This window comes from Poecilia formosa, unplaced genomic scaffold (assembly GCF_000485575.1).
Source record: "Poecilia formosa unplaced genomic scaffold, Poecilia_formosa-5.1.2 Scaffold185, whole genome shotgun sequence".
NCBI classification, from domain to species: domain Eukaryota; kingdom Metazoa; phylum Chordata; class Actinopteri; order Cyprinodontiformes; family Poeciliidae; genus Poecilia; species Poecilia formosa.
The window spans coordinates 61332-84251 of record NW_006800124.1 but is presented as its reverse complement, the minus strand read 5'-3'; the positions used below and the strand labels follow the sequence as shown (position 1 = coordinate 84251).

The following is a 22920-nucleotide window of genomic DNA, read 5'->3' as shown; positions in this document are numbered from 1 at the left end:
TTTACAATCTCTAATTAAAAATGAATAAAAATAGTCTAAGACAGTCTTGGCTCAAATGGTAAAACATTTGGACAACACCTTAATTCATGCATTACCTACTTTTCAAGAGAGGAAGATGCTAATTGTTTTTAGCATGAATTTCCCTACATCTCCATGGCAAAACTAACAGCTTCAAGAGGCCAAATGGTACACTTGTCAGCAAATCCAGCTGCATTCGGGTTGGAATGAATCTAGAAGATTAAACAATCAAACAGGAGGTGGATTTTAAAGGGGGTTCAGGTTTCCAGTGTATCGCCGACAGTGACGTCTATTTCGAGGTGACTTCAGTGTTAGAAAGTTATCAAAAGAAGCTGGCGGCCCTGCGACAGCTGCGTTCACACATGACTGATCCCATTTGCCCCGAGGCTGGCAGCAGAGGGAAAGTGAGCTTTAGTAAGTCATTACAGGACTCCAGGGGTCTCCCCGAAAGCCGAGGACAATCATCAGACAGCCGTGTTTGACATTCTTACGAGGTAATTCGCCGCGTTCATCCATCCCTGATATTTATAATGTACTAGATGCTCACTTGAGACGATGTTTTGGCACGGAGGAGCCAAAACTCTGATTAAGAACGGTGCTGAGGACGTTAAAGCTGCATGTAAATTAGCGGTTTTATTTATTAGTTTGATTCTGCGCACATTCAAACAGCAAAATAATTAACTTTTCATTTGCAGTGTCATTTCTTTTTAACTGAATTTTTAAAAATAATGGCTTTGGAAATTCCACGACAGACTGCAGGAGAAAGCCATTTTAAAGTTTAATGCAAGCAAAAGAGAATAAAGCAAGAAGCTCTGGATCGTATCATCGTCTGCCGTGGCGTCCAAACAGGTGGCTTTTAGAGCACCCAGGAGGCGTGAATGCCCGCTTAATCCCAGATTAAGACTGACAAGGCGTTTCGCTGCGTGGCCTCGTTGTAATCCCTGTTGCCTCTCTATCCTCTGACAATGAGCTTTGTTCCCCTATCTGAGAAAGAGGATTTCCTCGGCTTTGTTAGCGTGAAGTGACTGCATTATTCAAAGGCCGGCCACTTTCGTGGGCCAGCCACCGAAACAACATGTTTTCGCACAATTATTGACGTTCGTGAATGCGTAAAGCGTACAGATGGTCGTAACGAGCGGTCCCACGGAAGTCCAGCCGAGACTTCCGTTTGTGTCTCGTTGGCGGCGGACGTCTCCGTCTGCCAGGAGGAGGAATGGAGACGGTGAAAATGTGATTACTTCAGCATTCTGACACTTTTACCCAAAAGATTTCTGAGCAAAGCGTCAACATGGTACAAGTCTAGTATTTTTGAGATTTAACTGAGAACATTGTCTTCACTTAAAGAAAACCTGAGATTTAAGGTGAGCTGTTCAGCTTCCTGTTTGGTGGTTGGATCGTCACTTGATCGTCCAGTAGACTCGATTCAATTGGGGACCAAGGTTCAAACATTTGTGTGTGAAATGAACAAAAGAATTTGAAAAACCTCTTCTCCTCTTTGCCTGTGGAGAACCACTGCAGGAAAGGAAAACCTCCGAAGAAGACATGAGCACAACTTGCTTCTTCACAAAATGTAAATGTAGCGCTCAACTCTCACGTTTGTTTTGGTTGTATTTACCCAGAATGCCCTGTGCGATAGTCCATTTCGTACTTTTGGAACGGACTCCGGTCCGCTTGGTGTTCACATATGCGTTCAAACCGCACCAGAGTTTACTCCAACCAAAATGAGGACAAGACCTTTAGGTGTACCAGCATTTTCTGTTTTGGTCCCCATCAAAGTGAATGCAACCTTAGACTGATGCAGTTTAACATTCGTCCAGTGATTATGATGGAATGGTTGTTGCTTTTCTGCTTTTCCTTTTAAGACCAACATATAATCAAGCAATCAACTGAACAGAAGCGACGACACTTCCATTCAGTTCAACAGTGTCGTCACTTCCATGGCTAAAAACTAAAACTTTATACATTTCTGCTTTCAATGTATGTAACAAAAAATAAATAAAGTGCTGGCAATATTATTACTGTAATAATGGCAATGTCATCTACCATCAATCCCAATTCCCACTCCTCTCTTTTCCAATTTTCCGAACAACACACACCCAACATGCTGAATATCTTATTGAGATGCAAAGTGTGACAATTGGAATACAACAGTAAATAATTATTGCATTCCTAGCAGCCCATTTTCAGATTGATATTGCAAATACTGATATCATTGGAACTCACACTCAAAGGCTCTGTTTCAGTCTTTAGAAAGCGTTTGGTACAATCTAAATAGTTTATCATGAGTTAAGTCATGAGGACAGAAGAAGGGTAAAATCCTGAAGAGATTTATTATTGGTTCATACTTGCTGAGAAAATAACAGATGAATAAAGTAAGTAAATCAGTTCAATTCTCTCCCAGTCTCGTGCTGAGACTCTCCACTCAGCACAAGGTATCCATTGTTTTTGAGGATGATATGTATTGTTCATGATGCACAAGCTCCAACTTCAACCTGTTTTCACAAGCTAGCCAATAACTAAAGCTAATAGCTAAATGTATTACAGAAAAAACTTAAATCAAAGCGAATTCTCCACATTCGGATTTTAACCGGGACCCAAATAAATTTGTAATTCCTGAAAGTCTGGGATTCATACCTTTGATTTATTAAAGACGCAGACCTTAAATTCTTCCTCTGACCATGCTAAGGTATGTTAATTAAGGACACCTCCCAAAAACCAACCAACCGGCCAGAAGTTCATGCAGCCAGGAACAACAAACTACAGCCAGCTTAGAGAAGATTAATCTGGTATCCTATAAAGTGACTTTGGCATACAGGAAAAATATTATATTTATTGGAAAATGTTTAGAGAAGTAAGAAACATTCAGTTAATAAAATGTAGGAAAGAATTATTCTGGCTGCACAAATGTTAATTTTGTGGGTGTCTCTATAGTGAATGAATAACGTTGAGCCTTAAATTAATTTTTTTTTATTAGGTCATTTACTTGATGGGGTTTACTTGATCCTGAACTTGAAGTGACTCAGTGTATGTTTTCAGTAAACTTCGGGGAAATAGGAAAAAGAAAAAAGAAACATAGTAAGGAGGAGTGTAACAAGACCTTGTGCAACAACATTTTCATCAAAATTCGTCTTTAACTGCTAGAGCTCGGAAATAAATTCAGGATCAGTATCTTGTTTAGAAACTTTCTGGCTTTTATAAGATGAGTTTCATACCTTGTTATAATAAGAAAGATTATAGTTATAACGACACATAAAAATACGTTCTTCTGACAAGATACAACTTCTCAAAATTCTCACTCCGTTTCTACTAGATGACACTCAAACATCCCATGAGCGTTTTACTGTCATGGGGTTCCTTGTTTAAATGTGAACCTACTTTGGTTTTAGCAAGAAATAAAACTCGTCTTCACAAGTTTTATGAGTTGTTGAAATGGCAATGTTTCTCGTTATGACGTGTTTTATATCTCATTACAATGAGAAAATTTCTCATTGTAACAAGGTGCTGCTCCTGAATTTATTTCAGGAGCAGCACCTGAAATAAATTCAGGTGCTGCTCCTGAGGTGGTACAGAAACAGGTAAATGTTTCTGTACCATCTAGCTGCTGTTAGCATGTTAGTTTTTCTGGTAAACAAAGTGATATTGTTATGTGCCCCATATATAAAAGTTACTGATTTAAGCATAATCCTTCTGTAACTATGTGTAACACTTTATTAGACACACAAGAATGTAGTTGTTCAGTTGCCTTGTTGTGTTAGAGTTGGCTAATAAAAACTGCTTTGGGGCTAGCTAACAGCACTCAGTTACAAAAGACTTCAAGAAGCCCTAGCTAATTTGAAAGCAATTCTGTAGATACATTTCAGGAACTTAGCAAAAAGAATCCATGATAGGTTGACGGACAACATACAATTAATTTGTAAGCACTGTGAAAATACTGTGACATTAGCTGCTAACGCTAAAAAGACAAAACTAAAGAACTATTCTGGTGGATTTATTTTTATTTTTTTTTATCTAATCTGCATTTGATCTTTTCTCATTGCAAATTTTAAATACTGAAAGACAGCAAACGTGAGCCGAGCAACAATTCTTTAAAACACGAGACCGGCATAATCCCATATAAATATCAGTTAAACATGCAGCACATTATTTTACATTATTTTTGTGACTTTTGAGAAAAACTTTACTTTATTTGTGAAATGGAAAAATTTGGATTCCTTGTATTCTAAAAATACCGCCGAAAGTTCATCTTCTCACGTGAACATGTCAGGAGCTGGATGCATTGTACACACGTAGCAACAAGAGAGGCTAATAAAAAACACAGAATCAAGTGAGACAAAATTCCCTTGCTGGTTTACCACGTCAGGTTTTGTGAAAACAACTTTCAATGACCTCAATGTTTTGTTTCAAAGTCCAACAACAACTAGATCAGCAAGTTAGAGTTGATCAAATGGTTATTACCAGTCTAACATTCAGCATTTTTGTTTAAATTAAAATTGAACAGTACTAATGGGGTGAAAGAAAAAAAAGTTTCAACATATTTCTCTGTGCTGAAACAGAACAAAGTTTGACCTGAAAAAACCATTTGAAAATATGTCCATGCTTTTCCAATGTGTGGAGAGTCAGTAATTAATTAGAACGAGCTTAACGTTGGACTTAACAGAATAAATAAAAAATAAACCAAACACCTCACCCAAAATCTGTGCAGAGAAATCTGTGCAGAGAAACTATTTCTATCCATTTCTCCTGCTGCCTTGTATCACTTTGTGGGGATTCTCTGTCATCTGCGAGCTCTCATCCACTCCTTTTATCCGTTTCTCTCTCCGTCTCAACACCGGGCTTGTCGGCTATAAATCACAATTAAGGGTTTCATTAGTTATGGCTGATTTATTAAGACCCAGAGCTTATCTCAGGGCCTTTCGGCCATATTTTAGCCGACTACAAGAGCTCATACATAGTTATGAGGCGTGTTGTTTACTGTATGGCATAAAGAGGTCATAAGCCAATAGATATTAATTATTGAGTAAGGCTCCATAGGTTAAAGTAATTGTATCCAGATGATAAATCTTCTCCCTTTGTGTATTTTGAGCGCGTATCTAAATGTGTACCTTCTAATAACGATAAATTGGCAACAGCGTGTTAAATCTGTCTCTATTATCAGCACGTGATGCAACGTTTGGAAGGGAGCCAGTCATTTTGGAGTCCCATCCAAGGGATTTGAGCAAACATACTCCGGAGGTGCTTGTCCTCTTCAACACAAGCACATAAATTAGGCCTGCGCTCATATCAGAGTTCCTTCAGTCCCTCCGTGTCTGCAGAGTATAACACGGTTTTCCCTCGTAAATCACAGCCTATTTATCGCACTTCATATCAGACACTGCCAGCAAACAGACAACTGAGATAAGGTGGTACACATACACCGTATTTTCTTTTTTTTTCTCTCTCTCTCTCTCTTGTTCAGCCTACCCTGGAACAGCAATTAACAGCTTTTTAACTCCAAATTGGCCCCCAAACCCTCCCCAACCACTGGGCCTGACTCCAAAAATCACTTGTTTGTCTTTTTCCTCCTCTCCTTTGCTTAGCCTCTATCTGCCTGACAAACTGGCAAAGCCTGCTGCTTATCCCATGGCACCTTATGGTCCGGATCACTGAACTACAGGAGGAATTCAGGATTAGTCAACTTTTGAACAGGTGAGCTTTAGCATGTTTACACCCATTTACTGTAGCTGCGGTTTGCTTTAACTGTAAAACTGCGCAAATTGAAATTATGAAAATGAATTTGCTTAATAGAAGCTACGACAATGAGGTGGTTTTTCAGCCATATCAACATTTTTTCCACATTTTTCGAGTCACTTGATCTACAGCTAGATGTTACTACTGGCAAAAACGCCGAAGGAGATGACAAGAAGTGGTAGGAGGATGACAGTTTTTTTTGTTTTTTGTTTTTTGTTTTCCGGACAATGTCCAGCTGGCTCCTCCAGAGTTCTCACAGCATCACACAGTTCATAAAATGTTGTGTGTCATTGAATCCGTAGCTCTTGAAGTGGGAGACTACAATTTCCCCAAAACGGCGCATACATAGCCCTCCCCTTGTCAGTCCCCTTGGGCCAACAATGCATAGAACATTCGTAGAATATAGACAAAGATTCATGCACATTTGTTAAGGAAACTAAAATTAAAAATAAAAAGAAACAATTATCAAAAGTGATTCACAAATTATTTTCTATGAAAGAGCTAAGTCATAAGATCAAAAACAAGTTTGTGCACTTGTTTTGTCAGACAACAAAAGTGCACACTGTAATTACAGGTAATTGTTCACGCACACGTGTTTTCCCACATCCACTTTCCTGCGGCTCCTGGTGAATGACTAATTGGGGGTGACAGAGAACAAAGGAGAAGATTAGGAGACTGAGCCTGTGACACACCACCACAGGTCAGGAGCGGGTTTAGTCTCTGTGATTATGGACGGGCAGGAGTCACCAAGGGACACAACCAGAGCCGACTCCTCTACACCATGCTGAGCAGCCTATTCCAGGCCCTGTAGGTCGGCACGGCGTTCGTGGTTCTACGTAAAACTCTAAAGACTTCAACACGGAGCTCGATTGGCAGCCAAGATTGGCAGGTCATGCAAAAAAAGAAGAAAAAAAAGAGCTCTTCGGTGAGAGTAAGCAATCGTCTGACCAGTATGAGTAAATAAGTAAAACTTTGATGAAAACCACAGACATAAAGTGCATTTATGAAACTTTGAAAGGCAGCGTTTCAAGATTACTTTTCAGGAACAATCTAAGCGTGTCTGTAGATGTTTGTGCGTTTAAAGAGAATATAAAAACTCCCCTCTCAGCTGGTCATTTTTTTTCCCTCCAGAGAAAAGAAAACCAGTGTGCTCTTGGTTTTAGGCGTTCGGCTTCTTTATCGGCGCGCCGTCTAATTGCTCGGTTTGATTCTGAAGCTAACCAGGAGCGATGTCATCCCTCTGCAATCGCCACAATGGGCCTCATTGGATTAAGTTCGAGCAGGCTTTGTTAAAAGCTGGCGCAAATCTAATCAAGGAAGAGACCTCAATTATGCTAGCATGTACTTAAATGATCAGATCACTAAAAACGGAGGAGGGGGGTTGGTTGGTGTTGGAATGTAATCAGCGGCCGTTAAAGGCCGGTTCGTTCTGGCTGATGGCAGCTTTAAAACGAGATCCAGGATTTTTACAGTAATGAGGAGGCTGTAATGATGAGAGAAGAGGAGGTAGCAAGTACCTTTTTCTTGCATGATCAGGTAAATATTGTTCACAAAATAGGATGTTTCATGTGATTTTTAAAGATCTGGATGAGTACTTTACCATTCCTGACATCTGATGCTGTCTGGGTGATTCAGAGACTAACAGTGGATACATCCGCTAACACAAACTGCAGCGACATCATTGACATTATACTACTGCAAACACTAGTTACCTTTCTATTGACCATATAAATGTGCAATTTGACATTTAGAAAATAAATTTGCTTACGGGAAATGCAATTTCGAAAAAACTTGTTTTTTTTGATAAAACATTTTGGCACCGGGAAGAGGTGTTTATTATTACTTTTGGTTGTATGGAAATGGATTTATTTTGCAAAACTGCAATGGAAACACTGTTTTCGCGTCACATGAGACAACAAACATATGTTGCCACTGGTCAAATCACCAAGAAGACGACAAGGAAGAGACTGTCCTCTTCTGATGGTGCAGCATGTTTTTGAATGACTTGAACTTACTTAGTCATGTGTGATTTTAATTGTTTCTTAGTGGAAACAACATAATGGTGAAATTGTGTTTTTTTTATATATTAGCAGGACGCGCTTCATTTGAAGTGAGTGGCTGGAAATTCAACATGACAAGAACAACATAGTAGTGTCTGGATGCTTCGTCTAATGATATCAAAACATTTCACTGACTGTGGTTAAAGACTAAAAAGAAAGACAATAATTATATGTACTTTAAAAATCATATCTTAAAATCCACAAAAATTATTATCAATAAACTAAAATCTTTCCAAGTCAAACATCCCATCATTTGGACCTATATGAGGTGTTCAAAATCGCATTCATTAAAAGTGTTTTAATAAATAGCTTTATTTATTGGGAGAAAAAAACTAAAAATGTGTCTTTTCAGTGGGTCTTTGATCTACTAAATCATCTTCAGCTAACATATTTCAGCCGTCAACAACAGACTGCAGTCCACCTGAACCAACGGGTAGAACGCTCCAGTTTTTCTCAGGGTCGGGCTACGCATTAAAACGATGCTGGTGATCGTGTTTCAGCTTGATACATCTTATATGAACATGTTAAAATCTGACATATAAATGAACAAATTAGAGAGGCGGAGGAGGGGAGAAGAGGCTTAAACGAAGCGTTAAGATGAGCCTAGCAGCTGGTGAGGACGCCTCTTCCAGCTACAGCATGTTGAAGAATGTAGGAAAGGTGAAGAGGCATATTGTTTGCACTCCATTATATGCTGGATCACTGCGGCCCAAGGGCCAGGTGGCATTCTCTGAAGCCCCTGGTGGAACAGCTGAGACTGACCCTGCCCTCTGACCTCCCTGAACCGTGACAGGAAGCAATTATCCGGAATGTCAGCGAGTGCGGTGGCATTCCTCCACGGGAGGCCTGAGGTCTGAGCAGATAACAGTTGTCATCAGTGATGTGCAGAAAATAAAACAAGAGCTTATAAATTCATCATGTTCACACACATATTCACAAGCTGGGTCGAACTGTTTTTCGTTTTTATAGCCCGCGCTGACATGAAAAAAGAAAAAACTTCACATAAAACCTTTAAAACTTGCTATGCATTTACGAGGAAACAGCAGATGAAAAGCAATAAGTTAATCAGACCCTCCAGGAAGCTGCGACTTTGCCACAAATCTGACTGATCACTTTAACGTTTTCCATATTTTCTTCTTTTCTGACCAATCACTGCAGAGTTTTCTTCCAAACAACCCAGATAATGTCAGCTGAATGCTGACTAGTTACTCCATCTCCAGTATATCATATTAAGCTTGTTAATATAGAATACTAATATTATTGTTACCCATTTTACATCGCTTGCTCATTAGCTGATGCCAGGAACAAACTCAATCCTCTTAAATTTCTATACAGAAGTTGCATTTCCATGGATAATATAATTACGCAATTTGACATTTTGGAAATAAATTTGTTCAATGAAAACACTGAAATTTTTTGAAAAGAACTCGTTTTTTCATTAAAAAAAAGGTTTTTCTTGGCCACGTTAAAATCGGTTTATTCGCAAAATTGCAACAGAAACATTTTTCCAGATCACACGAGACACATGATCAACACCTGGATGTTGCTGCAGGCAAAAACCACAAAGACAACAACAACAGGAAGTAATAGGCGGATGATTCTGTGGCATGTTTTTTAATGACTTATTGCATGAACAAAATTATACACATATGATTTTATTTAAATTTCTCATTCAATGGAAACACAGCAATTGCAAAATTGTGGGGGGGTTTTCCGATGTTAGCAGAATTTTGACAACGTTTTGTGCACATTTGTAATGGAAACGCAGCTACTGTTACTTTCCACGTATTTAAAAGAAATCTTTATTATGTACAGCAGTTTAAACCCTTTTCATCAAAAAGGAATAAAGCTTTAAACATTTAAAGTTTGACTGCAACTTTTTGAAAAAAGCGCCAAAAAAACAAAAATAAAACAGTAACCTCAGGCCACAACAATCACAATAAAGCATTGCAACATCCTGCCTTGACTGACTGTTTAATGACCAAAACAGGATCCTCACTTTGAGATTTAATTGCAATTGAAGCAGGTATCATCGAAAAAGTGACTTCTCTGTTTTATTCTCAGCCTCAATTTGTAGAAATGCTTCCAATTACCTCGTGATAATGGAAAATTGGACCACAAACTAGATTCTGCTGTGTGAAAGGACCTGACTCACATAGGGCCTGAAGTGGAGCTACTCAGCAGATCGGACCACCTAGACAGAACTGTGAATGTGCGCAAACATTAGACGGAAAGATGGAAAGCAAGTATCCTTTTGAGAGAAAACGCTCAAAAGGTTAAAAAATCGATCTGAAGCTCCATTCGCCTTGCACCTTTTATTTTCTGACTTGTCCCGCTCACCCGAACCTCGCATTACCTCACCAGAGGAGGATCTGCCTAAAGCCGCAGCAGCCTCAGAACAGACAAAAGGCGCTCATCTCCAGGAAGCCGCTGCCGCCGCCTGCGGTTTTGGCGAAGAGAGCAGAGGGAGAGAAGCAAAGAAGGGGGGAAAAAGTGACTCAGCCCCACGGCTTCTTTTCTCGTCTCTGCCGACTCCGGGATAAATGGAGGTAAGAGAGCGCAGGGGGAGATAATATTTAGAGCAGACCTCGTTTCAAGGGCAATAGAGAGAGAAAGTGGGTATGAGCTTGGGTGGTTTGGAAGCCGTGAGGGTTGATCTATACTATTACTGGCAGAGGGCCTCGCACCACGGGCTCCTGTGTGAGCGAAGAGGAACTGCCGCCGGGCCGGGCCCGGCCCGGCCCGGCCCAGCCCCGATTGGACCCGGCCTCCCCCGCCGCTGCAGCTCCGCTGGCCTCCTAAGTGAACCAGATGGGTCTCAGATGAGATACTGATGTGGCATGAGTGAGCAAAACACCAGCATGCATGTAAGGATACACACAAATAAGCTGGTACCGACACAGCCTGACAAACCACCAAATCCATAACACAAAACATATAATCTGCTGCTTCGCCACAGCACGTCACCGAACTTCAGAACCACCCCCCAGCTCCCCGCATCCCCAAACTTACTAAATAAAAAAAAAAAAAGAAAACATAATGGTATCTGCTGTAGACCTAAATATATAACTCTCAAACATGGTTTATTTTTTTAGATTTGTACCGTTTATACACACTCAATATCTGTGTGGGTTTGGGGTTTTAAATAATTTTAACTCTTCAACTTTCTTAGGGTGGAACAATTACACAACTTACAACTTTAATGGCTTTTAAAAGCAAGAGTTGGATTCACAAATTTGACTTAATTGTGGATTTTGTATAATCCACACAGGTTTAAAATGACACTTAGCAGCTCAAATGTATAAATCCAACCTCAAGAAGGTTTGGACAAATGTTCCTCAGCAAGTTGCAAAAAAACTACACACTGAAGTTATTATCTTTATTACAGCTACAACTACTTATCAGGCTTGAATCTGGGTATAGTGATGGACTCAGGCCTGAACTTTCAAAGACACATAAAGACGGTAACAAAATCAGCCTTCTGTCACATGAAAACTTTTTCAGGATTAAAGGACTAATGTCCCAGCAAGACCTAGAGAAAAGCATCCATGTGGTTATCATTAGTCACACTGATAACTTGGTCCTATGAGGACTAGTGTCCTCACAGTTCTGCCAAAAAAAAAAAGCTGCAGATGATCCAAAACGCTGCTGATTCTAGTTCTGCATCCCGAGAACCAAACATGGTTCTGGTTCATGTTTGGTTCACCCATTTCTACAAAGATTTTACTCATCTGACCCAAACTATCACTTATGACAAAAATAAATTTATTAGGATGTTCAAAATTCACCCAGGAACCATGAAGACTAAAGTCAGGACATTTTAAGAAGTACTTCAAAGTCAAAAATTGAGACAGCAAGGAGGCGTACAGAAAGAGCAAAATAAGGAGGAATTACACAAGGGATGAAGAAGATCACAAGCTTCAAGCACAAGAACATTTGGACAGATGAAACTCTGGACAGAGCAAATTCTTCTCTGTCATTCTTCAACAGATTTAGTTCAGAACAAGCTCAACATCCTCCTCTCCTGTACCCAGCCAAACAGACATCCTGCCCTCCTCTGACTCACAACTTTCCTGTCAAACCTCAGATGTTTTATTTTCCACTTCAGTCATGGACTCTTCTGCTTCTACAAGTTTGTCTTCCTCCAAATCAGGAGATGCTGCTGCTGCTCCCTTTGCCTCCGCCCGACATCTTTCTGTATCTAGAGGTCAGATGAAGAGGCCGTTGGAGAGACTGAACCGGAACAAGGCAGCATGTCAGCGCCAAAGTCCTATGCAATATCTCTTCAACTTTAGTTTGACCCAAAAGAAGGTTTGGTTATTATGGAAGACTTCCTGCCTGGTTCCGTTACCAAAGGAAACTCACCCATCACTGATTAATGACTGCAGACCTGTTGCCCTGACATCCCACATTATGAAGGTCCTGAAGTTAGAGATGAAGATGCCATTATACTCCTGCTTCAACAAACTCACTGTCATCTGGCAGCACTGCGAGGATCATGTTCTTTGATTTCTCCAGTGCATTCTACACAATTCAGCCTGATCTGCTTTATGAGAAAACTCCAGGAGACACAGGTGGAGGCCTCACCAATCACCTGGATCTATGACTGCCTCACAAACAGACCACAGTTTGTGAGACTGAAGGACTGAGTGTCTAACCAGGTGGTCAGCAACAAAGGAGCACCACAGGGCTCTGTGCTCTCACCATTCATTTTCTCTCTCTACACTTCAGACTTCCAGCACATGTCTGACCTCTGTCATCTACAGAAATACTCAGATGACTCTGCAGTTGTCGGTTGTATCAGAGATGGACAAGAGGCTGAGTACAGAAAGCTGGTGGACTGCTTTGTGTCATGGTGTGGGAACTATCACCTCATCGTGAATGTAAACACAAAGACTGTAGATTTCAGAAGAAATAGTTAAATTAAACACCATTTCCATCATGGGAGAAGAAGAGGAGGTGGATGAATAATATAAATACCTTGGTGTTCATAGGGACAACAGACTGGACTGGAGACTCAACAGTGACGTCATCTAAAAGAAGTAACAGAACAGGCTGTACTTCTTAAGGAAGCTTAGGTCCTTCAGTGTTTGCAGCAAGATGCAGGATATCTTCTATAAGTGTGTTGTTGAGTGTCATCGCTTTTGCCATCATCTGTTTGGGCAGCAGCATCAGAGCCAGAGACTTAACTCAACAACCTGATAAAGAAGGCTGGTTCTGTTTTGGTTCTGTTCCAGGGACGACTGTGGAACCTCTGGAGATGACGAAGCAAAGGATTTTATGTAAAAATGAAGAACATTACGGATAACCACTAGCATCCTCTTCATGAGACTGTCATACAACAACAGAGTGTCCTCAGTCAGAGGCTTCATCAAAACACCTGTAATACAGCCTGCTATAGGAGATCATTTCTGTACACAGCCATTAGAATCAACACTAACTCCTTTGAAGAAAATTATGCGATATGAGTTACAACATTTAATTTTGTTCTGGGATTAACAAAGTATTTTTGAATTTAATTATTATAAACTGGAAGACTGTTTAACAAAATTACTAAAATGATAACATTCATCATTCATGATGAGTGTATGTAAACTGACAGGCCATGTGAAACCTAGCTAGCCTGAAAATGAGAGGAAACACAGCTAACTGTAGAGAAACAACACTAAATTGTGTTACATTACTAATTGGAGCAAAGTGAAGTTCACATACAAACATGAAGCAGAAAGGAAAAAAAAAAAGGAAATTGTTTTGGGGAAGCCAAACAGGCAACCTCAGTGAGTTCATTAGCTTATTAACTAATTAGCTTTCAAGCTATCAACAACCGCGTTTATGTTCTTAACTCCTCACACATGTGCCATTAGTTCAGTTGGTTAAAGAAGAAGGGCTTTGATTTTACAAGCATCAGCTGGTTTCTGAAGATTTTCGGAATTAGGATGGTTCTCGTATTGAAATCCAGGTCAGTAAATACAAAGCTACTGATCCATTTTAGAAGCATTTAGCCTTAGATCAGGATTTGATCTTATTTTTCTGTTTCATCATTAGACCTCCTTTTGAGACACAAATTAAGTTCTGGCTCTCCACCGTCTGAAGATAAGCACATTGTGAACTTGCTTCAGATTTTATGAAGTGACGAAAACCGCAGTAAGTGCGGTCTCTAATTGTGCTAATTCTCCACCGCGTGGCACCGCTTTTTCCAATTCAAATGCCCCCAAAACAAAGACACCATAAATTGTGTCAACATCAAGACTGTAATTTTGTTAGGAGAATCCACTCCCTCCTCTAACCTCTTTTTTCATGGTATGAAAATGTGATTACTGTTTGAACAGTAATCACATTTTTAAAAAAAGAAAAAAAAAGGCATGTTAGTACAATTTCAAGTTTGCTAGAAGAATTGATGCAGTTAAGTGAAATTGATAGAATTAAATTACTTTGTTCCACAGTTTTTCAGGTTTTCCCAGAATTTTAAGCACAGGTTTTCTTCAAGTTCAAGTTCTTAAAGCCACAGTGTGTAGCTGTAGCGACACTACACATTGCAAATATTTTTTTTGACATATTTGTGGAAACTGTCACTATGTTGTGACAGTATGGTATGAGACAGATAATCTGTGAAAAAAATTGAGCTTCTCTGCCTTTGCCTGGCACTAACTAGAAACAACCAATCAGAGTCAGGGGGCGGAGAGGGATTAACGCTGTGAATCCCTCTCCATGTGTTGCTGTTCATTCACCTCTCCTCCCTTGCTCTCTGCTCTGCTGCAGCTAGCAGAGTTGATGCTCCACCATTAGCACATTTAGCAGCAAGTTCATGAGGGTGATTGACAGCGCTAAGACCCGCCTTCTGGCTCTGATTGGTTGTTTTTGGCCAGGAGTGGTGCATTTCTTCAGATGGCAACAGTAGCTCAGAGAGGAGGTTAATATATCTCAAAACATACTGTCACAACATGGTGACAGTTTGAACAAATACGGAAAAACATAATTTTTTATAAAAGTTACATACTGCAGCTTTAAATTCTAATCTCTTGAAGCTTTTACAACATTAACGCCCATGTTTTGAACAGAGATTGGGTGTTGGGGGTGAGATTTAGAAGGGAAACTAAGACGTCTCTCTACCCAGTTACTCTGATTCATCCCACGATGTCCTAAACCAGAAGAAATACACTTTTCCCTAAAAGATTTCTGAGTCTCCTCCTGGCAGAGAAACCTTCAGGGCAAGGTATCCTACTCAAACACCCAACCCAACCAAACTGACTCCTTTTCAGAGCTGCAACTCCTCACCCCATCTCTAAAGGAGCGCTCAAATACTCCACTGAAGACACTGAACACTGCCTAATGACTGTAGATGGAAGCTATACCAGCATTTCATAGACAACATCTTCTCATTTTTGATGTTCAGCTCATATAAACAAACAAGAACAAATGTGACGCACCAAATAAGTCACGTCCTTTTGCACAGGCATGAACTGTTCATCTAGTCAGTCAGTTAGTTGTAGTTTTAGGGTGTAAAAGATTTTACGCCTCAATAGTCTGATCCAATCTCCAGATCTCACAACTCCAGATTATGAGACTAGATAGATGGCAAATTCTCTTTGAAGACGAGCCTCACTCTAAAGCAGCAGAATTCAAAGTATTGTCACCCGGATTTTTCCTGACCTCAGATTCTGAGATGCCAGGAAGAATCAAACAGAACACTTGTTGACCTAGCTGTGACACGACTCCAGGGCCACCAGAGAGTGCCTTAATAAGTATTCTTAAACACGGAGGGGGATTAGCCAGATGGCCAGATCACTCTTTTCTCCAACCTCTCCCCATCACTAGATTTCCAGTGTTTCCCGACCCTGCTGAAACCATCGGGATTGGCTTCATTTAGGCTAGTGTTACCGACAGCACTATTTGACTCCAGATATAATCTTTATTACTTACAGAAATAAAGTCCATTAAAAGGCAAACTGTAGGGTCCCAGTGCTGAAAGGTTCCTGGAGTGATGCCTGCGAGAGCCTTAAAAAAAAAAAAAAAGGATCCCTTTCTTCACTAAACTGAAAGCAGCTATTGAGGGCGCTCAGAGGAGAACACTGCTCAAAGTGGCGCTCTACATTCGCTGTGAGACAAATCAAAAGCGTTTAGTATGAGACAGTGGTGGTGGTAGTGGTGGGAGGGGAAAAAACTGCAGAGGAGATACACAAGGTGTGATAAAGTTTTGTTAAATGGACTACAAATTGTTCACTGTAACAGGAGACTTTATTGACTTCCATTTAGTGTAGTTTCTCTGTTTGTGTTAGGATAGGCCCATGGGCTAAACAAAACATGTTCATTACATTTTTTGCACAAAATGATTCTTGGATAATGAAGTTTTAGTCTGCTCAGTTCTACTTTGAGCTCTTTTCCGAATGAAGTTTCAGGTTTCATTCAGGGCTTCAACTTCTTGACGTTTACACTCGCACGTCAAAACTGTACATCTGTACATCTTCGAAAAGCAGAAGTGGAGCCTCATGCACACAAACAAAAATACAGTAAGTGGTTTCTGAAAGATAACACCAAAAAAAACACTTATCTAGCACAAAAACAAATGCATCCCCTTTAAGACAGTAAGTGAGAAAAGGTCCAAAAGAAGTCAAGAGTCAAGACAGTAGACATTGTATCGATTATCATTAATTTCCGCTACTCCATTCATAAAATATATCTTCCATTACATTAAGACTAGGCTGTGCTCTTCACAAGGAACATAAGTCGTGAGAAAGTTAGTGACTATGCCAGAAAAGATCATAAACATGCACACAGAGACACAAAAGGTGCACTAAAAAATCTGACTTCAAATAACGTAGCCAAAATCATTTGTAAATTAACAGCTTATCCAAAGTCCCAACAGTGGCATGGAAAAACTGGGAAGGAAGATGGACAGAGGAAACAGTTCGGGGAGGATAAAGGGAACTTACAGAGATAAGAGACTTTCAGCTCCAACACCCTCGTCTCACTTGTGGTCGACTTTAAAACGCATGAACGTTGCCTGAAAAACAGAGAAAACTGCATTTTACCAAAGTGACTCAAGCATCACACATCAAAATGCTTGTTCTTTGTCATCACAGAGTTCCCTCGAAGAGTATGCATTCACCCAAATGATGATGAAGGAAAGCCATGAGATTCTACACACTAGCCATTATTTCACACCGGAGACCTACGAACTGAGCTCTGATAAAGTCTACAAACTCAAAGTGGAAAAACTTTCAGCCCACCTGAGAGGCCTTTGCGGCCGATGATCGAGACCGAACAGAGGACCAGTGTGAAGTTCACAGTGGAGCAAACAGAGGATCAGTGTGTTTCCTTCACAGTGCTTTCATTGAACAAACAGCATCACATACTCTCATACCACGCAAGGTCTAACAAACAACGTGATTTTTGTACGCTGCTTTGAAGTTGGAAAAAATTGGCCCCAATCCTTAACGTAGTAAGCGATGCCTGATGTTTACCTTTAAGAACCAATTCCAGTGAAAGCAAGTTAGAAAAGGTTTCTGGTCGTTCGGACAGCTCTCTGTTCTTCAGCGGCCCGGCCTGAACAAACCACTTTGATTCCGAGGGCTGACCTGGGGTCGGCCTCAATTTGGTCTTGCACGCCCCGCGCGCTCACGCCGCAAGCTTAAGCAGGAGGTCACAGAAAACAAATAACATCAAAGAGGTCAAAACAGCCAACAAGGTTCTTTGAAAGCACCGCGACACGTAACGGGCGGTTGCGGCAGAGCAGAGTGGCCCCAAATTGAGGAAGGATGGAAGATGGCCTTAATTGATAGTGGGAGGTCAGTAATTTAAGAAATACAGAGGTGAACAAGATAAAGAGGAACTTCATGGAGTGGAAAAAAGAAAGCAATACTTGCTCCAACAGAACTTGGCATCATGACAGCTCCTAAATGCGGCATCTAAGTTGTGCAAAAAGGGCAATACAAACATGCCTTTGATTCCAAAATTTGAGGCTAATTGAGAACAATGAAGGAAAAGGCAAACTCTGGGCATGTATGATCTTTTATTCATGTCCATAGTCAACCAAATGATTTTCTCTTGCATTTTTTTTCTCTCAGGGCACTATTAAGTGTGCACAAAGAAGTGCAGATAATAATGATAAATCATCTGCAAAAAAAAACAAAAAACACACACTTTAATATATACGAGTCTACAACACACAAGTTTAAGACACAGCTCCTTTTCGTTTATGTCCGACTGAATTCAAGGATTCGAAAGTCTCTTGCAGTCGGCTGATTTTGGGACGGATTTGCCAGATCCCAGTTCACACTCTGCAGCTCCCGCTGACCCGTCTGAACACGTTTCACACGACTGCTGAACCAGTTCTTCTCTTTCCCCTCCATTTCGCACCCGCTTGTCTGCAGATAGCAGGTCCAACACCTGGGGAATGCTGGGTAATCAGAGAGACAACTGGCTGCCTTATTGTGAAGAGGTGCCTCAAAACATACATACCTGTTTAATATGCAAATTCAATGGAATTCTTGTGTAAGAGCAAAACTTTATGAGAATTTTCAGTATAAACTTGGATCCATAAAAACTGTCAGTACTTGGATATGAGCTGCAGGTAAGGAGAAGAATCAGAGGGGGTTCCAGTTGGAGGGTTTGTGAGTTATGGTTCTTTGTCAATTTTTGGGATGTGCATGAAAAATGGACGAATGGTGTTTTCACACCCGATAGTCTGGTAGATTTGGTTAGCATGGGGACCAAAGTTGCAACATTTGTTATATTTTCTATTGGTGCGGTTCGCTTTCACACTGCACTGTTTCAATCGAACCCAAAACCTTTGAGGAACCTGTTCCTCTCCACACCTGTGGTGGCGCTGCACCAAGAACCGCTGAAGGAAACGACACAAAAAACCTCAGCAGAAAACACCGAACGCAACTTCCTTCTTCACAAAAGCTAAACACTACACTCCCGGGTTTGTTTTGGTTGTGTTTACTCAGAATTCCCTGTGCTATAGTCCACTTCCTGGTTTTGGAGCTTGGCTTTCACATGTGCATTTGAGAGTTCACTTCGACCTAACAGAGACATAGGTTTATAGGCGGACCAGAGTTCGCTTTTTTGGTCCGCCTCAGAGTTTATTTGTGCATGCACACCTCCCCAAACCAGACTATAAAAAGTTTACTTTAAGCATCCTATTGTGAGGTCATTTTAAGTTTACCAAATTATGCATTCAAGGATACAACAAGTACATTCATCTATGTACAATAATAGTGTACTAGGTATACACTTGTGGTTTACATTTTAGTTTATTGAAGTATATTTAAAGTAGGGCTGTAGTGATACACTAATCTCACGATACGATATGTGATATTCTGCTCACGATACAATATATATTGCAATATTCAGCAAACGATACAATTCAATACACTTTTGCGATTTTCTGAAAGATTTTAGAGGGACAGAGTGATTTTGGTGACATTTTGTGACTGTTATAGAGTTGGATTGAATTAATTTAACTGAAAACTGATTAAAAGCACCAACTACACAATACTTGGCTCTGGTTGACAGCTGGACAAAATGAATCAAAGAAGTGGTGAGAAAACATGTTTCTTTTAATTGAAACAGTAAAACTGTAGCTTACATGCATTTGTAAAGTAAATAAAGTGCACCAAGTACCCTGCTCTGAATAGTTTGATACCTTTTTAACCTTGACACTTAACATCTGAAAGAATCACTCTAAGCCTGATGACCTAATCACTCTCCCGGTGAAGCAAGCAGTGAGTGAGCAAGGTGACAGTTGGATGTTACGATACTTGTGGATGAATATCGATTTTTTTCTAGGAAAGAAAATATCGATATCTATTGTAAAATCAATATTATTACACAGCCCTAATTTAAAGTATGCTTATGAAATGGATTAGAACTCGATTAATAAAGTCAAGTCAAATGTTTACCTGTTTCTGTTTTTTAAGGTGTGTAGAGGTAATGAAACTCAGCACACGCTATTTACTGTATACTTTTAAACTGTAGAGCGTGAAAGTTTATAACAGTTATCAAGACAAACGCGTGAAGTGAAAAACTTACTCTGCCATATTAAATGTAGCATGAGTCGATGACTTAACCTCAGTCTGTACTTGGATCAAGATATACTATTCCTAAACTTATCAAGTATAGTTTATAAACATTTAACTTCAAGTAAACTGCCTCATTTTAAGCATCAAATAAGTACGCTTGTAGTAACACTAGAACGAACTGCTTTTTGCTAAGGGTGGGTAAAAACTGGTAACAATGCAGAACAGAGAATCATCTTTTAGAAAGACCTCGATGTGACATGGTGGGATTACAGATGGTACAGGTGAGGTGATGATAAACTGTTTTTTGTTCACAGCGGGGTCTGCACCCGAACAATGAATGCACACACTGAAACAACCAAATATGCATGGCCCCAAATGTCATCCTGCTGCAGCTGTCAGTGCCACTTGTGCAGATGGAGACACTCTGGGGTAAGAACAATGGAACTCTATCAGACAGAGGCTATCTCAATAAGCGCGGCGCAGCATGCGGCTCGGTGCTCCCACATTCAACGTTTCCAAATAATCATATGGCCAATTAAACCAAAATGAGCTTCACTTGACCCATAAATGATGAGCTTATAGCACGTGCCATCTCTCAGATGGCCTCTGGTAACGTCGAACATCGAATATTATTATTTAGCGCAGTTTTTTTCTTTTTCTCTTTCTCTTTCTTTCTCTCTCTCTCTGAGGGGGCCCGTAAGCAAGCAACACACTTCCAATAAACAGTTACACATTTCACACCATGAAACTGTCTTTTATTGCACAGGCTTCTGATTTTTTTTTTCTCTTTTTTTTTAACCAAACCTCATGCCCCGCCAACTTTCAAGACATTAGCGTTTCACAAAAATGAGTTTCTAAAATGTATTATTTTCCAACAGAGACATTTCGGAGACAATTTGCGCTGGACATCCATCAGTTGCTTATTTGATTTCTTGTTTGTTTCAGTTCTTGAAGAGTAACAGCCTAAATGCCAAGGACATATTGGTAAAGAAATAGCTCATAAACTTGTTTTAAGAGAGCCTGGAGGAAAAAAAAATATTTACTGCAGTTCTGTACCAACAAATCAAACCCAATCTTTCCGCCAATAAACTTTATACTTCTGTCAATTCACCAGAAATTCAAACTGGGAGTGGCGACCGCAAGGATTTTTAACGCTATCAGAGGCTTTTTTTTTTTTTTTGATTGGGTGTTTGTACTGTTGGTCAACTTTTGCTGCTGCTAGGGGGCTAAAAGCCCAGATACAATAACTACACACCCTTATAGGACACATTAGGGCATAAAATGTGATTCTGACACCTGTTGAAGACTTTGTTTACTGTTGCTGATTAAAAAAATCTGAACACAAACCAAAGAGCGCAGAAATGTAACAGCAAAATTGCTTCCTGGGAAAGCTATCAAGGAGTTATATGCAGATTTAACAAGTATGAATGAGTAAATGTTAATACAGTTCTCAGGACACGAGAGGCTGTGCAGCCATTCACGTGTGAGTCACGGAAACGGGAAGATGCCCCACCTGCTGATATGCCAATAACTGCAGAGAGGCCATCCAGATGCCAACTGAGACTCATATATTGCATCTTGTTTTTTGCAGTTTTAGTGACTTACATATAAAAGTAAGTCACTAAGTTTTTTTTGGTGTAATTATAAAACACCAAAAAAAAAAAAAACTAATTTAAACCTACAACTGTCACTATGTTGTATGAGTACAGCAGCCATACTGGTGACCCAACTCGCTGCTCTCCAACTTTCCACGTCATTTTTTTCAGAAATTTAATAAGTGGTAAAATAAAGTAGGTTTCTTTTTTTTTTTAATAAACGTCACAAATTCGCACTGGCCACTTTAGTAGTTGGTTACTATATTTTTAAAGACACAGGTTTCTGTACCATAAAATACACACTCACTTTCAAAACTGGAAGATTATATATGTCAACTGCTGATGTGGCAGTCATCTAACTGAGAAGGGACACTCATAACGTCGTGTGACAACGAAGGTTAGACAAGAATGAAGCCTGAAAACGAAAGCCGTACCTAGCTTGGCTATGTTAGAAGCTACGTCACTGCTGTCCTTTTCTTGCTTATGCTAGCTCATTGGACAAAGAGATGGATTAATTACAGGAGCAAGTACAAATAGGAGCCACACAAAGCTGTGTTTTTTTTTGTTTTGTTTACTTCCTCTTGGTCAGTTCTGTTAACTAGCTGGACATGCTAACTAGTGCAGCTAAAAGCTAATGGTGTCACTGCTGAGCTAAACGTATTTTAACACGCTAATTATAACATTACCGGTCCCCTTTCCTTTTTTTTGCATACAAAAGTCTTGGGCTGAAATTTTTGTGTTTGCGTATTTCTGGCACACTCAAATCTGACACACAAGAAACGTCCAGAAACAGCGATGGAACTGGAGTTTCGATCTTGCTTCAAAACACAATCTCATGGCAGACTGGAAAAGACTGTTGCTGTGAAAAGGAGAAGCCTAAAATAGCACCTCAATGCTAAACATATTGCAGCAAGAAAGACAGGCCTACAACAAATGTCAGCTTCTGCGTTTATAAAACTTTTTTTGTCCAAGACATTACATGACGAGATGTGCTAATTATAAAACACCAAAAAAAACTAATTTAAACCTACAACTGTCACTATGTTGTATGAGCACAGCAGCCATATTAGTGACCCAACTCGCTGCTCTCCAACTTTCCACGTCATAATTCCAGCTTTACCAGAACAAAGAACTCATCATAATGTCCGATCACATAGACGGTGAAATAGTGGCTCTGCTGCCAACTTGTCTTAGCATAAGTTAAAAATGAAAACTTTGAAATTGCTCCGCATCTAAATCTTGGTTTGGCAAACAATCTGAACGTCACTCCAGCTCCATGGCACTACTGACAACTTAAAGTTTTTGATTTCAGTGAGTTCCTTTCTGGTCAGATAAAGGATAAAGCAAGCTACATCAGTTGACATATGCGTTAACAGAAAGTGTGTTTAACGTCCAATCAGAGGGATCTTCAAAATACAATAGTAAAAACAAAAGCTTACCACCGTAAGTTTTCATTTAAATTGACTTTAAGCTTGCCAATTGTTTAATGGTCAAGAA

General features: G+C 40.0%; 1 protein-coding gene across 3 annotated transcripts in view; it reads right to left on the bottom strand.

The window, feature by feature from the left end:
- The window catches only part of LOC103147570 (transcription factor SOX-6-like), a 147157-nt gene that overhangs the window by 107828 nt on the left and 16409 nt on the right, over positions 1 to 22920 (bottom strand). For 2 of the 3 annotated variants that reach the window (XM_007565974.2, XM_016678556.1), the window contains exon 2: positions 16736 to 16806. The exons of the other annotated variant lie outside the window; for it this stretch is intronic. The gene's annotated coding sequence lies outside the window, so the exon portion shown is untranslated. The remainder of the gene's footprint in view (positions 1 to 16735; positions 16807 to 22920) is intronic. 3 annotated transcript variants of the gene reach the window in all.